We start from the raw sequence: 17,668 nt of genomic DNA, 5'->3' as shown, positions 1-17,668 counted from the left end.
TTGTTGTTGTTGTTGTTGTTGTTGTTATTGTTGTTGTTGTTATTAATATTATTATTATTATTATTATTTATTTATTTTTTATATTATTTATTTATTTATTTATTCATGTGTTAATAATATAAATATTTTATTGTTTTAATAATTATTGTAATTTTAATATTTTTGTATTATTATTATTATTATTATTATTATTATTATTATTATTTTTATTATTATTATTATTTTCATTATTATTATTATTGCCATTATTATTACCAGTATTATTACATATTTATTTATTTATTTATTTATGTGTTATTAATAAAAATATTTTATTGATTTTATTATTATTATTATTATTGTTATTATTACTATTATTATTTTAAAAATAGTTTATTGTTATTATTAATATTATTTATCAATTATTTAAAAATTATTATAATTATTATTATTTATTGTTATTATTATTATTTTTTTTTATTATTATTATTATTTTTTTTATTATTATTATTAATTTGTAACCATGCAAGGAAAAGTAGGAGCGAGCATTGCAGTGTCAGAGTCTTTCCATTGGCATCATTAGCCACTGTGACTTTACAAAAGTATTTGTTCTGGTGGTGTGGCATTTCTGTGCCACATCCTGTTTTTGGTTCTCCTTCAAGGCAGACGTCTTATTTGTTTGTATTTTTTTGGGACCGCAGACGAGTCTTATTAACATCAGTGCGTTGTGGGCTCAACGGCACCAAGTTTTGCCATGGAGAATTATCCAGCATTTTAACATGCGAGTCTTCCTTGTCTTCAGCAGGATTCATTTCAGTCAGAAGAAACAGACTTTATTTTAGTGTCCACACCACAAGAATGAGAGAATATTTCTGCAATAAATAATATTTCTTGTGACATTACCCAGTGTGGGATGGATTCGAGCGGAGGGTACATTTACATGGCAGTGATTAAAAACTGACGTCCTTTGGGTTTTTCAACTTTGATTACAGGCGACAATGTCCTCAAAACAAGCGGGCATTACAACAACACTCACATAGACCCAAGAAAACAGCTAAAAGCACTGGATTGTGCACGCCAGAAGAGAAGTGCTGCTTTAATGCAGAAACCATTTAAACCTGTATGTGTTTTTAGTTTCATTTAGATTTAGTCATTTAGCAGATGCTTTTTGTCCAAAGCAGTTCACAATTGTGGAGGCATTCAAGACAAGATGAATTCAGCCATTCAACAGTGATAAAATATTACAAACATGAGAAACATGATGAATTATTCATTATTTTTAATGACAGCAAATGCATGCAAAATGCAAATCATTATTCTTATTATATATTACTTATATAGAGTTACACACTTAGTACACACTCAGCGGCCACTTTATTAGGTACACCTTACTAGTACCGGGTTGGGGCCCCTTTTACCTTCAGAACTGCCTTCATCCTTCTTGACGTAGATTTAAGAAGGTGCTGGAAATATTCCTCAGGGATTTGCTCCATACTGACATGATAGCATCACACAGTTGCTGCAGATTTGTCGGCTGCACATCCATGATGTGAATATTCCATTCCACCACATCCCAAAGGTGCTCTTTTGGATTGAGAGCTGGTGACTGTGGAGGCCATTTGAGTACAGTGAACTCGTTGTCATGTTCAAGAAACCAGTCTGAGATGATTGAGCTTTATGACATGGCGTGTTATCCTCAGAAGATGAGTACACTGTGGTCATAAAGGGATGTGCATGGTCAGCAGCAATACTCCGGTAGGCTGTGGCATTGACACGATGATCAATTGGTACTAATGAGCCCAAAGTGTGTCAAGAAAATCTTCCCCACACCATTACACCACCACCACCAGCCTGAAACATTGATACAAGGCAGGATGGATCCATGCTTTCATGTTGTTGATGCCAAATTCTGACCCGACCATCTGAATGTGGCAGCAGAAATGGAGACTCATCAGAGCAGGCAACGTTTCTCCAATCTTCTATTGTCCAGTTTTGTTGAGCCTGTGTGAATTGTAGCCTCAGTTTCCTGTTCTTAGCTGACAGGAGCGGCACCCGGTGTGCTCTTCTGCTGCTGTAGCCCATCCGCCTCAAGGTTGGACTTGTTGTGTGTTCAGAGATGCTCTTCTGCAGACCTCGGTTGTAACGAGTGCTTATTTGAGTTACTGTTGCCTTCCTATCAGCTGGAACCAGTCTGGCCATTCTCCTCTGACCTCTAGCATCAATTAGGCATTTGCACCCACAGAACTGCCACTCACTGGATATTTCCTCTTAGTCCGACCATTCTCTGTAAACCCTAGAGATGTTTGTGCGTGAAAATCCCAGTAGATCAGCAGTTTCTGAAATATTCAACAACTACCATGCCACGTTAAATCACCTTTCTACCCCCTTTGAACTGCAGCAGATCGTCTTGACCATGTCTACATGCCTAAATGCATTGAGTTGCTGCCATGTGATTGGCTGAGCAAAAATTTGCGTTAACAAGCAGTTAGACAGGTGTACCTAATAAAGTGGCCGTTTAGTGGATGTTTTCCTCCAGGCGCTCCGGTTTCCCCCACAAGTCCAAAGGCATGCACTGAAGGTGAATTAGGTAAGCTAAATTGTCCATAGTGTATGAGTGTGAATGAGTGTGTATGGGTGTTTCCCAGTGATGGGTTGCAGCTGGAATCCGCTGCGTAAAACATATGCTGGATAAGTTGGCGGTTCATTCCGCTGTGGCGACCCCAGATTAATAAAGGGACTAATCCGAAAATAAAATGAATTAATGAATGAAATTGGCATACACATTACTCCCTTTTAATTGTGATTCAGCAGCTTTATCCACAACAATTTCTCTGAGATGCTCAAATATTACCTATATTCTGAAGCACCTCTTAATGTAATCAAAATTACACAACACTTTCAGATCCTGCCAGTTATTAGTGCATGTCTTTCGTAATTTCCTTAATTATCTGATGAACCCTATTTAACTGCTAGCATGACTGTCTAGTTTTCACTGTCTTTTCAACATGTTGAGCTCTTCTAAATGTGACGGAAAGTCTCCGACAGCAGGTTGATGAAGGTCAAAAAGACGAGCCTTCCCGCCAGAACACAGTCCAAGCCTGTGATTTATACAATATTGCATCTTTACAGTGGCACTAACTCATTCAACTGCAGCTGGAATTGATCATCAGGTCAACTGAACAGTTTAAGGATCTGTGTCTTGGCGTGCACATTCGGGAGAATTTGGACTGAAAGTTCACCCCGGGGCCAGCGGTTTTAATGCAGGACAATAAACCCTGTCTGTCACACCGAAGGAACAACAAGCAATGCAGTTCATTCACTTCCTTTCTTCGGCTTAATCCCTTATTTTTCAGTGGTCGCCACAGCGGAATGAACCACCAACTATTCCAGTATAAGTTTTACGCAGTGGATGCCCTTCCAGCTGCAACCCAGTACTGGAAAACACCCATACGCACTCATTCACACACGTACACACACACGCACTCTCATACACTACAATCAATTTAGCTTCCCCATTCACCTACAGCATATGTATTTGGACTGTGGGGGAAACCTTGCAAACCATGCAAACTCCACAAATCCCAACTGACCCAGCAGGGAGTCAAACCAACAAACCATTTTATTATATGTCTATACTTACAGCATGTTATTATTTTTTTGCCACCGTTTGACCACTAAGCATTAGAGTCAGATAATAGATTGCATAATTACTGCAGACTGTATTTCCACTCAAGGCAATTTTCGCAGGATCTTAAAACCGATATGAAAGCTGGCAGACGGCCTATGTAGAGGCCATAAAATTGGGCTGATGTGATCATATTTCTTGGGTCTAGTAAGCAGTTTTAAGCAATCAGTGTTTATTTTTAGCCATCAGGACATCCACAGAATAGTGCATTACAATAATGCGTGCTCATGTTTGTTATGTTGTCATGTCCTGAGGCCTGTTGCACAAAGCTGGTTTGGGTTTTTAAACAAATAGGCTAAGTTTGAGCTCCCAGTCTATCTTATTTTATTTTATTTTATTTTATTTTATTTTATTTTATTTTATTTTATTTTATTTTATTTTATTTTATTTTATTTTATTTCATTTCATTTTATTTTATTTTATTTTATTTTATTTTATTTTATTTATTTTTTTATTATTTTTTTTTTATTTTATTTTTTTACTTTATTTTATTTTATTTTATTTGTTTATTTATTTAGTTTTGTTTGTTTGTTTGTTTGATTGATTGATTAAATAAAACCTTTATTTATTTATTTTAATTAAAAAACATTTTATTCATTTATTTATTTATTTAAATTACCACTCTTTTTATTTATTTATTTATTTATTTATTTATTTATTTATTTGATTTAATTAAAACTCTTTTTAAATTTATTTATTTAAAATAATTTCATTTATTTATTTTTTATTTCTTTCACCTAAAACCCTTTTTTATTTATTTATTTAAATTAAAACCTTTTTTTATGTATGTATTTATTTATTTATTTATTTATTTAAATTAACACCTTTTTTATTTATTTTTGGATTTATTTAAATAATTTTATTTATTTATTTATTTATTTAAAACCATTTTATTTGTTTCATTTATTCTTAATTTATGTACATGAAAACATTTTTATTCATTTATTTATTTGTTTATTTATTTAAATTAAAACTTTTTTGTTTGTTTGTTTGTTTGTTTGTTTGTTTGTTTGTTTGTTTGTTTTTTGTTTGTTTGTTTGTTTGTTTGTTTGTTTGTTTATACCCCAAATTAAAACCCTAAAGCACTTAACACATATTTGAGTTAAAATATTTTGCTATTTATAGTTTATTAATTCAAATGTATACAACTTATTTGCATATTTTTATATTACATCTTCAAACAGTTTTGAATGGTCAATTAAAGTTAATAATTGTTTTACATTAAAATATTGAAACATATTTAAATCATATTTTATGGTTTAAGTGAAGTTTATTTATAAGCTAATTTCAAGAGGATCACATGCTTATGATTGACCACAACTGCTCCCGCATTAGCTGGCTCACGATTCACTAATAAGAAAATCCCTAACTCAGCATAAATAACCAGTTAACCAGAGTTTCTTACGTCATTAGTTATCTTCGCCTTGAAGAATCGAGGATCTTATGAGCTCTTGGCTTTCTCCTGGCACAGCATGTCAAACATGCTTTATAATCAATCATCAGCTAAGTGTGAACTCTATTTAAAACATATTTAAATTGAAATATATACATATGAATCGTCTTTAATATACTGTATGAATCTGATGGACTTTGTTGTAATATAATATTTTATTTAGGTTCCCAACAGTAATGAATTTATAAGTTTAACATTTTATAAATCAATAAGAAAGGAAAAAAGTCATATTTAAAATGCATTAATTAGACGTTTTCCAAAGCAAACTTGGTTTTTAAGATTTTTGACCAAGTCTCTGAGCTCATGCAGGCGAGGAATCAGATGTGATATATATTCAGTCATTTGGAAGAACAAATCCTTCCAACACCAATCTAATGGTCTATTGTGAGTTGATGTGGTTTGGACTGGTTAAAGTTTGCTAAGTGTGCTATTAAGGATTCTTTAAATTGTGTTCATGGAGTTTTTTTTTGGATCCAGTCAGGTGATAAAATTGCATCTTAATGAACAGTTTAGGACTCTTGTAACATAAAATCTCAGAACATGGTTTTGTTTTGAACGTTATGAACCTCTTCACTGTCCAACTGTATTGATATATCTGCTGGGGCGCTAAAGAACGTTGTGTACATTTTAGTTCTTTGCTAAATGTTGTGTGATTTTTCAGCTTACTGCCATCTTTGTTATTCCCCAATCCTTCCCAGGGCTTTGGTTTTCATTTAAAGGAATAATAATGTTGCCAGAAATAATCATTCTGGCATCATTTCTTATCTCAACATGATATACACTGCTTCTAAATGATTATGTTGTGAATCTTAAAATGAACGCTGCTCTTTTTTATGCTACATCCTGCAAGTTGACTCAAAAACAAACTCCAAAAGTCTTAAAAATACTATCGTAAAAAATTGGGTTATGTGATATGTTCCTGGAAACCATTGCTTTTACTACACTACTGCATTTAGCAGATGTTTGAGGTACAAACGAGGAATATGAGCTGCTTTTGAATAAAAGTAATACATTAATACACTGCATTTACTCAAAACACTGATTTAATAGTTTTAAATTCTAAATTGAGTGTCATTAATAAACAATTAGGTATGGATGGAGAATACACAAACATGTACTCACCGGCCACTTTATTAGGTACACCTGTCCAACTACCTGTTAATGCAAATTTCTAATCAGCCAGTCACATGGCCTGCAACTCCCAGCATCAGAATGAGATAAACACTCACCTCGCTCTCTCGATGTCCACGGCTGTGGTTTATTGATCGAATGAAAAACAAAAGACTGGGAAGAGCAAAATTCTACAAACATTTTATTACTGAGGCGATAATTTAGTGTACAGTTCATGAGCTAATCGCAAAAGTTTTAGGGGGGATGAGTAGAATTAAAGGGGGGCTACAGCCTTCCTAAAATTAGCCAAGCAACGGCCATATATATATATATATATATATATATATATATATATATATATATATATATATATATATATATATATATATATATATGTATATATTCATTCATTGATTTTCTTGTCGGCTTAGTCCCTTTATTAATCTGGGGTCGCCACAGCGGAATGAACTGCCAACTTATCAAGCAAGTTTTTACGCAGCGGATGCCCTTCCAGCCGCAACCCATCCCTGGGAATATATATATATATATATATATATATATATATATATATATATATATATATATATATATATATTAGAGGTGTGAACCTATAATGGTCTCACGGTTCGGTTCGGTTACGATTATCATGCCATCGATTCGGTTCAATTCGCTATCTCGGTGCATCACGGTGCATTGACGATGCTTTCCATATATAGTGTTATATTTTAGGGGGGAGGCTATAACAAGCTGTCTGTATAAACATACAGACACACAGCAACACACTGTCTCTCATTCAAACACATTCACAAACATAGACAGCATCAAACAAACACACACACACGCACAAACACACAAACAAACCCACTTAAGCCCTTGCAACAGGCAGTGGCGCAAAAAGGGGGTATGCAGTATATGCGGCGCATAGGGGCGCCACACATGTTGGGCGCCATTGTGCCAAAACTATTTTTGAAATTATTCATATTAAAAGTTTCAAATAATATATATATATTGTTAAAAATGTTTATTTAGAATTTTATACGCGTATAATATTGTATTTTATTAAATTAAAAAATCATTCCACCCCTCCCCCCCATTTTTCATACCATATACATATTTTTATGAATTTATTATGTATCATATTGATTCATCAGGCCTTTTGGTAACTTCTTAGCTCAAAACTATTTTAATTGTAGCTACAAGCAAAGTTATAACATTTCAATTAAATAGAACATTTCACACAGTTTGTTTCTGTTTTTTTTTTACACTAAACATTTGACAGTCTTTTTTATTTCACTTTTAGCAGTTTCAGTCAATTGTTCTTGCAAAGACAGACCTAACACTTCTCACAGTATGCATGTGAGAAGTAATTGCAATGTTCTTTTGCCCTTTAGGACTCCCATGTCTATCATTTTGTTTTGACAAATGTAGTACAAAAAGTCCAAAAGCAAGGCTAGTCAGGGTGCTATAATCATTTAGTGAGGGAAAATTAAATTGAGAAGAAATTTGGGGTGGTATGAGATGCATTTCTTTGCGACTTAACATGCTTAATGTAATTATACCTTTTACTACTTCAAAAAATACAGTTTCACAGTTCTGAACACAACTGAAATAGTATGAAGCATATTGATATCTTTATGAAAAAATACCTTTAATTTATTGATGGAAATATTTTCCACATTTTATCACTTGCCTGTTTTAAAATATAGTTGGATTGAAGAGGGGCGCGCAAAAGTTGAAGCCGCATACCCATCAGTAAATGTGCAGTTGCGTCCCTGGCAACAGTTAGAGCTCACGCTGAGCGGAGCAGAAAAACGGAAAAAACAAAAAAAATAAGCACTTTTCCGACGGTCTCTTACAGAGAGCTCCTCTCAGCGCGAGCTCTGCCGGCTAAAGTAAACGCAGACTGCGAGGGCTTAAACGGAGCAGTGCTCGTAATGTCGAGCGAAAAAAAGAAAGACAGCTGTGAAACATAACCAGCTTTGTCTTTCTGTAGGAAACACACTTTAGATCTTTTTAGGGTGAGCGTTTTTTGAGTTATTGCCGTCTATAACTGAATGTGTGTCAGGAAAATCGAAAACGAAACCAACTGAAGCGCGCTCATTTCTGGCGCCCCACTGGATATACAGCGCCCTAAGCATTTGCCTATGGTGCCTATGCCACGGGCCGGCCCTGAGTTGGCTGAGTGTTGTAAATAACGGCGCTCACCTCCCTCACGACAGAGCGCATAGGAGATAAATGACGTCACTACATAATAACCGGTTATGGTTATTACTGAATTGATACCGAATTGTCCGCGTCTGCATCACGGTGCACAGAAGAATCAATTAATTTTGACACCCCTAATATATATATATATATATATATATATATATATATATATATATATATATATATATATATATATATATATATATATATATATATATATATATATTACAGTATATAATCAAAGTTAGATTATGTGTAGTTCATTAAAACGGGAGACCATAGTGTGTGTAATGATGTTGACTTGTAATATTCTGGCTTTCCAGACATATATAATAGCATACAGCAGTGGTACTTAAACTGTGGTACGTGGGCTTCCTTTTAGTGGTACGTGGAGGAATCAAATAGGTAATATATACATGCTACATGTATTTCAAAATTGATAAAAAATGATTTATACATATATATATATATATATATATATATATATATATATATATATATATATATATATATATATATATATATATATATATATATATATATATATATATTCATTATATGACATATAGCCTATATTTCTGAGGTCCAGGCAACATTTTCAGCTGTTGATGAATTGGCTACTATATGTTAATACTTTACATTTAAGTACAGCACTTTTCTTTTTACCTTAAGCACATTTTAATTTAATTGTTGACGTTTTTTTTTTTTTTTTTTTTTTTTAACACAGTACAGTGTTAACGTTCAGCCTATTTATGTTTAAAGTGGCTGACAATAATAAATATTCTCAATAATAGGAATTAATCTGCCACCTGTTTTCAACTGTGCAGAAATGTAGCTGCTTTACTGGGCTTACTACGCTACTGTATTTCAATACATTATTATTATTATTATAACCTTTATTTTACCAGGAAAGACACATTGAGATTAAAAATCTCTTTTACAAGAGCCTCCTGGCCAAGATTAGGCAGTACACAAGTCACATGAGTCCAACAAACAACAAACAAAAAAAACAATTTAAAGTTAACATGAATCACACTGACAAACTATTCAAAACATCTACAAACCTGTGTTTCAACTTCTAAATCTTTTACAGTCTTTTTAAAAGCATGCAGTTAAATTCATTCTTTGAACTGCAGCTGTGTTTGCAGATTAATCCAAGCAAAAGGTGCTGCGTACTTAAAAGCCAATACAGCTTATTTCTGGTGGTACTTGGAGAGACAATTTTGTTCTGAGGTGGTACTTGATGAAAAAAGCTTGAGGACCACTGGCATACAGTAATGAGAAGTGATGTAGAAATGTAATTACATTGTAAATTATTAATTTGTGCAATTTAATGTAAGTTCTGTTTGAAGATTAAGTAGATTCTAGTGTTTAGTCAACACTAAACCAGCCCTTAAAAACAGAACTGTTTTAAAAATGCCTCCACAATCTGCTTAACTGAACAGCACGATGTACAGTAGTGGTGAAACTTTGAGAAGAGACCCTGAAAGAAAGATCCTTTGAGGCAGAATAAATCATGGCATCTGACACAGCGAAGCATGATAAACCTGCTATGACCCATACCGTGAATTATGAGATCCCTGAATTATGCATTTGCTCTGAGGTTCAAGGTCCAAATCTCCATTTAGCTGTAGACTTGCTCTTTGCGAAGCCAAAACAATTCATAAACTATATCTTAGGTACATCTATCTTTTACCTTGTCTCCTCAACTATGTTTGATTGCTGTTCTGGTAAATTTCACAGTTTGTGGGAAGATTTGAAAAACAAACCTTTCATACAGAGGGAAATGTTCATTATTTTAGCAACTAAAGCACTCTCTATGCCTGCAAGGCAACCTATTACAAGATCTTTGAAGGCTGCCATTAAACCTGATTTCTGTTTCCTAAATGGTTGATATTAAGATTCACATACCGATGGGGTACACTGTGAGCATTTCACATTCAAAAGTATTTTATGAAATGTGTCTGTGATTAGCGATTGACAAATATTTGTTCTCTCAAAAAAATCCAACAAGCTCTAAATCATCAAACAGCTTAAAGGGTCACGAAACACCAAAACACATTTTTTGAGCCTTTGACAGTGGTATATGTGTCCCACACTGCTAAAAACACTATTAGGACACCTATATTTCACTAAAAAGTGTAAATTGGTTGTTTTTGCGTTATCTCAAGCAAATTCGTACTTCCGGTTTGAAACGAATTTTTGAAGCTGCGTCACGGTCATGAGATAATAGCGTGTATTCCAGCGTGCAGACTGGACGTCTGTGCCAGAGTGAGTCTTATTACGTCTTACAGTGTGCTGCATTAATGCATGAGTAAGGCTTGGTTCAAACCAATCAGCGCGCTCTATTGTGCAACTTCATTAATATTCATTACTGTCACATTGTTTACACGACAGAGACGCCACGTTGTGTTGGCAAAACAAGCGTGAAGTGTTGCTTTTATAGTTTGCTGCAGTGAAGTTTTGTTTTCATTTTCTCTCTGTGAGAGCTCAGCTGGAGTCACGTGGATTAACAGTGTACGCGACGCTCGACAACAATAACTTACGTGTCTAAGGAGGATTATTGTTTACCTGAGAGCTGTTCTCATCTGCAAACGCTGAGATCCGGATTCGCTTGTAGTCTCCTCTTAATAAAGACGCGGCTCTCTAGTTGCTGGTGATTGTCCTGTCTCTACAGATTTGGTAAGTGAGCGACCAGTGCTCTTTGTTTATTCAGTTTGTTCGTATCGAACTAAGTTAACTTTTGCACCGAGTGTAAACATGTTAGCACCACAACCAAACTTTAACCTCGTGTAGGGTTTTTACCGCATTTTGTGACCGGAATAACACACGCGGCTTTCTGACGCTACCTGCCGTGTGCATCTAAGTTTCCGGGAAATGTGGAGGGTTTTTTTCTCTCATTCGCTGTACGGTATCAAATATTGCATGAAAAATACACACTTACAGCAGTTCCTCGAATCAAATATCTCGTTTGTCGCGAGGGGCATGAATGAATTCCCTGAATGAAAGAGCCAAACTGCAGTTAAAGTCCACCATTTAATAATTTGGCAAATAATTCGACTACAGATGTCCAATGTAGGTTAAACACCATCACTTTCTCCTGTGTGTGTATTTTTTTGACTCTGAAACTCGCGCGTGCCCAAAAAGACACTCCCACACCCTCCCACTTTAGTTCCTCCGACACTCCCCCCTAAACAGAGCTGGACACGCCCACTTTTCTGACTTTTTCCAAAGTAGAGGTGTGAAAACACCCTGCTGAAACGAGGGGGTTTCATGGCCCTTTAAGTGTAAATTTCTAAATGTCATGATCATTACTAAATGTCATGATCATTGTTTGAAGATCACAGCATACTTCTGGATAGGCTGGAAAACTGGGTTGGGCTGTCTGGCACGGTTCTCAAATGGTTCAGATCTTACCTTGAAGAGAGAGGTTACTATGTCAGTATAGTGACCATAGGTCAAGTTGGACACCCATGACATGTGGAGTCCCACAAGGCTCGATTCTGGCACCTCTACTGTTCAACCTTTATATGCTTCCTCTGAGCCAAATAATGAGAAAGAACCAAATCTCCTACCACAGCTATGCTGATGACACTCAGATTTACTTAGCCTTACTGCCTAATGACTACAGCCCCATTGACACCCTCTGCCTCATTGATGAAATTTACAATTGGTTGTGCCAAAACTTTCTTCAGATAAGCAAAGAGAAAACTAAAGTCATTGTGTTTGGAAACAGGGATGAGGTTCTCAAGGTGAATGCGTACCTTGGCACTAAAGGTCAAACAACAAAAAATAAGGTCAAGAATCTTGGTGTGACTCTGGAGTCAGATCTGAGTTTCCAACACAGTCTCACGGCAATTCGTAACTTTTTCATTTAGTGGCTAATTCGTACAAATTTGTACGATCTAATTCGTACATTTTAGTACGATTTGCGTATCCCCCAATGACGGTTGGGTTTAGGGGTGGGGTTAGGTGCCACGTCTCCTTTTTAAAATCTTACATTTTCTTACGATTGAACTCGTACGAATTTGTACGAATTAGCCACTAAACTGCCAAAACGTAAAATACTTACGTTTTCTCGTGAGAGATCAGGCTGGAGTTTCAATAGTCATGTCAAAGCAGTCAGTAAATCAGCATACTATCATCTCAAAAACATAGCAAGAATCAGATGCTTTGTTTCCAGTGAAGACTTAGAGAAACTTGTTCATGCTTTTATCAGCAGCAGGGTGGATTACTGTAACGGACTCCTCACGGTCACGGACAGTCAGACAGTTGCAGCTCATACAGAATGCTGCAGCCAGGATTCTGACCTGAAGCAGGAAATCAGAGCACATCACACCTGTCCTCAGGTCTTTACACTGGCTCCCAGATACAATCAGAATAGATTTTAAAGTATTATTACTGGTCTATAAATCACTAAATGGCCTAGGAGCTAAATACATTACAGATATGCTGACTGAATACAAACTAAACAGATCACTCAGATATTTAGGATCATATAAGCTAGAAATTCCAAGAGTTCAGTCAAAGCAGGTTTAATCGGCTTTCAGCTACTAACAGCGCCCCCTACTGCTGGAATCAGCTTCCAGAAATGATTAGATGTGCTCCAACATTAGGCACGTTCAAATCAAGACTGAAAACACACCTGTTTAGCTGTGCCTTTACTGATTGAGCACTGTGCTACATCCAACAGATCGCACTATTATGACTTTCTTTTCTTTTTTTTATTGTTTTATAGCCTGTTTTAACACATTTTAATCTGTTTTTATCTGTTTTAATACTTTTTATTGTTTGTTTGTTTTTATTTTCTTATACTTACGTAAAGCACTTTGAATTGCCACTGTGTATGAAATGTGCTATATAAATAAACTTGCCTTGCCTCGCCTTAAAGAGACCCAGCTGGCACAAGACATCGACATGGTGTCAGAATAATGTTGTACTCCAACATCATGAGGACATTGCATTTTATTTGGAGATGAAAATCGGCTTGACGTCAGAAGTCAACGTCTGGCCGACGTCAATGTCCAACGTCCAACCTAAAATCAACCAAATATCAACGTCTAATGATGTTACAGCTTGACATTGTGTGAACGTTACCAGTATGACATCTATCAGACGTTGGATTTCAGTTGCCATACCTCACAAATAAATGTCAGTTAATATGACGTTGGTTTAAGATGCTGACTTCCCAACACAACCTAAAATCAACACCATTTGACATCGTTATGGGATGTCAAAATAACGCTGTCCTTAGATGCTGGCTAGATGTTGAATTTTGGTTACCTGACGTCATGATCTAAAACTGACCTAATAATAACTTCTAACCTAATATCAAAAGTTTCATGAAAAAGTTTAAGTTATTCTGATTGGGGGATTTTCTATAAAGAAATTTGGGGTATACCTAGGCATATTTGATTAATGAGAGATCAGTAATGTCTATACTGTGAGTCTCAGACACCATTGTTGCCTTGTTTTCATGTAAATTCACTGAGTGTAAAACTCAGCGCCCATCAGAACACAAAGCAGACTGTTGCGTGACTACTTCATGTATTAAAATAGCTTTTTGACAGGTTAAGTATTATTATATTGCCTGTGTTCAGTGTGTATCAGGCTGTGTATCTCACGAGTAGGCTCACTCACAAACGCACAGATCACAAGAGTTGTCAAAAAGCATGTATTTAATTAGAAGAAGCACGCACAACAGGAACATCAAACACAGGTAGGATACGGAGCTCCCTTGAGCTCAGGACTCTCCCAAGCCAAAAAAGCTTTTTATAAATCATGAGATGACTCTAGAAATGGCTGAACTATAAGAATCAGAAATCTAAATAGTTGTGAGCAGAGAAAAGCCAAGCGTACAGGAGTAAAGTGAGAGAGCGATGTAAAACGTGTCAGAGAGAAAGGGATCATTCCTGGAGACCTGTAGGGGAATGTGTGTTTTGACATTCCCAGCGATGAGCCAGACCACTTCGCCTTTGTTCTCCTGGGTGATCTTTATCACTGCCAGTTGTTCGCAGACTTGGATTTGGGTTTAAATGGCATGTGACAACATGGAGCATTCAGAACGTCATAAACGTAAATGGCAGCAGCGAAAACATTCTAGCATTTAGACACATTCAAGGTTGGCTTTGACGTTTAGCACTGGAACCATGACACAAAAGGTTCTGACAATTGTTTAAATATGTCTGAGTCTATAGTCAATCAACATATCACAATCCAATGCATTCATTAAATTGCATTCCATTGACCTGACAAATGCCGAATTAAATGTTTAGTCTTTAAAAACACACTAATCTGACAAAATAGTTGAAGTGTCTGCTGTGAATTACTTTTTAAAGGAGACCTAACATGCACAGTTTTGGCCAAGCCTGTGTTGATCTGGAGTAACTGTGCACTGTAAAAAAAAAAAAAAAAGCAGGATTTCACACAATTCATTCATGTTTTCCCAACACAAATCGAATAAGTTAACGTGACAAATTTAAGCCAATTGAACATAAAGCAATGCAAGAGTTTGCTGTTAGATATTGCTTGATAATAATAGCAGGTTTGGCATGCTGTCCCAGGAGAGAACCCTGAGCTTGGAGATAATTGAGCCCAGAGCTCCTGCCTGGTTAATAGGCATGTAAGGGGGTACGAGATCAGGTAGTTCTCGAGAGCTCCTCAAGAAGGGGAGATGGGGTGGATGAGGGAATTCTACAAAAAAAAACTTGGGAGTAATATTAGACGGGATATTTATAGGCTTACGGAAGATTACAGATGTGAAACCAATCGCGATCAATCATATCTTGTGCTCCTTTTGAAATTGGTTTGTGAAACTTCACTCAAGTCAGGGGTGTCCAAAGTCTGTCCTGGAGGACCGGTGTCCTGCTGAGTTTAGCTCCAACTAGCTTCAAAACACCTGCGAGGAAAGTTCTAGTACAGGGATGGCCAACCCTGTTCCTGGAGAGCCACCTTCCTGCAGATTTCAGTTGCTACCCATATCAAACACATCTGAACCAATCAATTAGGACCTGAACACCATGTGATAATTACAGGCAGGTGTGTTTGATATGGGTTGCAACTATCATCTGCAGGAGGGTGGCTCTCCAGGAACAGGGTTGGCCACACCTGTTCTATTATATCTAGCAAGAGCTTGATTAGATGGTTCAGGTGTGTTTGATTAGGGTTGGAGCTAAACTCTCCAGGACACTGGCCCTCCATGACCGAGTGTGGACACCCCTGACTTAAGTTATAATTCAAGAGTTCACACTTAGCTGATAATCAATAAAGCGTATTTGGCATGCTGTCCCGGGAGAGAGCCCTGAGCTCGTAATATCCTCGAGCCCGGGGCTCCCTCCTGTTAGAAGGGCGAGAGGGGAATTCGAGGTCAGGTAGGTCTCGAGAACTCCCCTGCTTGTCACCGTGAGAAGTGTAAACTCAGTTTGTTTTGAGTGATAATTTGTCTTAGTCGATTGGCTATGGTTTATGTTTTTGGACGGTGGGAGGAAATCGGGGAACCCGGGGAAAACCCACGCGAACATGGGGAGAACATGCAAACTCCACACAGAAACACCAACCGGGCCGATGGGTTGGACTAGTGGTGTTCTTGCTGTGAGGCAACAGTGCTAGCCACTGGGCCACCGTGTCGCCTGATCAGAAAAAGTGGGAGGATGTAGGGGTGGAAAGGGGGGGAAGCTTCAAGACGAAGATAACTGGAGTGAAAAACTCTAATAGGGCAGATTACGGAGCTAACAAGGAGCCAGCCGTGTTGATTATAAGCATGTGATCCTCTCCAAATTAGTTTATGAATAAACCACACTAATAACTGTGTACTTTCAGCTTATTGTGATTAAGTAGTTTGAACAAGCAGGAGACATTTTTTGATCGTTCGTATTGCAAGCTCTGATCTCTTTCGTAAGATTGATAATGCTCTTTTGAGAGAAGTGCCCATATATGGAGTTCCACCATTCATGACATCATCAAGAGCCATGCTAAAAAATAAATAAATAAATAAATAAAACTGTCCAAAGCATATATGAACTTAGAAGTAAAATGTCATGCATCCAAATACTTTGTTTAAACTTAATCTTAGACCAAAATGTAAAACTTTTTAAAAGGTAACTAGTTTGTAAACTTTAAACTGATTTGTATACATGAAATAGCATTAGATTCCCTCTAAAGTGCTGTTTCAAGAGTTCACACTTAGCTGATAATCAATAAAGCGTATTTGGCATGCTGTCCTGTGAGAGAGCCCTGAGCTCGTAATATCCTCGAGCCCGGGGCTCCCTCCCGTTAGAAGGGCGAGAGGGGAGTTCGAGCTCAGGTAGGTCCCAAGAACTACCCTGCTTGTTGCCGTGTGAGAAGTGTAAACTAGGGTTGTCTGAGGTGATAATTTGGTTTAGTCGATTGGCTATGGTTTATGTTTTTGGATGGTGGGAGGAAACTGGGTAACCCGGGGGAAACCTAAGTGAACAGGGAGAAAATGTAAACTCCACACAGAAACACAAACCAGCCCGATAGGAGGTTGGTTCAGTGGTGTTCTTGCTGTGAGGTAACAGTGCTAGCCACCGGGCCACTGTGTCGCCCTATCGGAAAAATTGGGGGCAGTAGGGGTAGAAGGGGGGTGGGGGGTGGGGGGCTTCAAGACAAAGGTAACTGGAGTGAAAATCTCAGGTTATTTATAATGCTTCCATAATCATCTAATAGGGCAGATTCCGGAGCTAATAAGGAGTCAGCCGTGTTGATCATGAGCATGTGATCCTCTCGAAATTAGTTTAGAAATAAACCACACTAAGAAGCTTTTACAGTATTGCTTGGAAACTCTTATTTTTGAAAGTTTAAGCTTGAGATAGCTTTGTTAGCGATTTCAGAGCATGTAAGCACGAAAAACTCACCTTCAGCAACCCAAAACGGCACCTCGTCTAGAGTTCCCCGTCTGAAACCCAACTACAAATTGTCTGAAAAAAACTCCACTGGGTGACCGCACAACCACATAATTCAAACAATGTGATGGTTCGAGCCAGTGTTGTTCTGATGAGATTGGCAGCGGATGGTGGCTGGCCTGCATTGGACTGATGTCTTTTGGTGAGGTTTCGGAAAGGAATGCCACACTTCTTCGATGAATAACAAGATCAGGCAAACTATGCGAGCCATGTATAAACAGACCGTATTACAAACAAAACAATCAGCTGGTGGTTATTGAAATATGATTTTCCAAACAAAGGAAGAGTCAAAGTGTCGAAACCTTGCCATGT

General features: G+C 36.9%; 1 protein-coding gene across 1 annotated transcript in view; it reads left to right on the top strand.

Moving 5' to 3' along the window:
* astn2 (astrotactin 2) overlaps nucleotides 1-17,668 on the top strand; it is a 574,772-nt gene that overhangs the window by 541,074 nt on the left and 16,030 nt on the right. The gene's annotated exons all lie outside the window — the stretch shown is intronic.

Source organism: Danio rerio, chromosome 5 (assembly GCF_049306965.1).
Source record: "Danio rerio strain Tuebingen ecotype United States chromosome 5, GRCz12tu, whole genome shotgun sequence".
NCBI classification, from domain to species: domain Eukaryota; kingdom Metazoa; phylum Chordata; class Actinopteri; order Cypriniformes; family Danionidae; genus Danio; species Danio rerio.
Note: the sequence above shows the minus strand (reverse complement) of the source record. Positions and strands in the feature narration are given on the sequence as shown.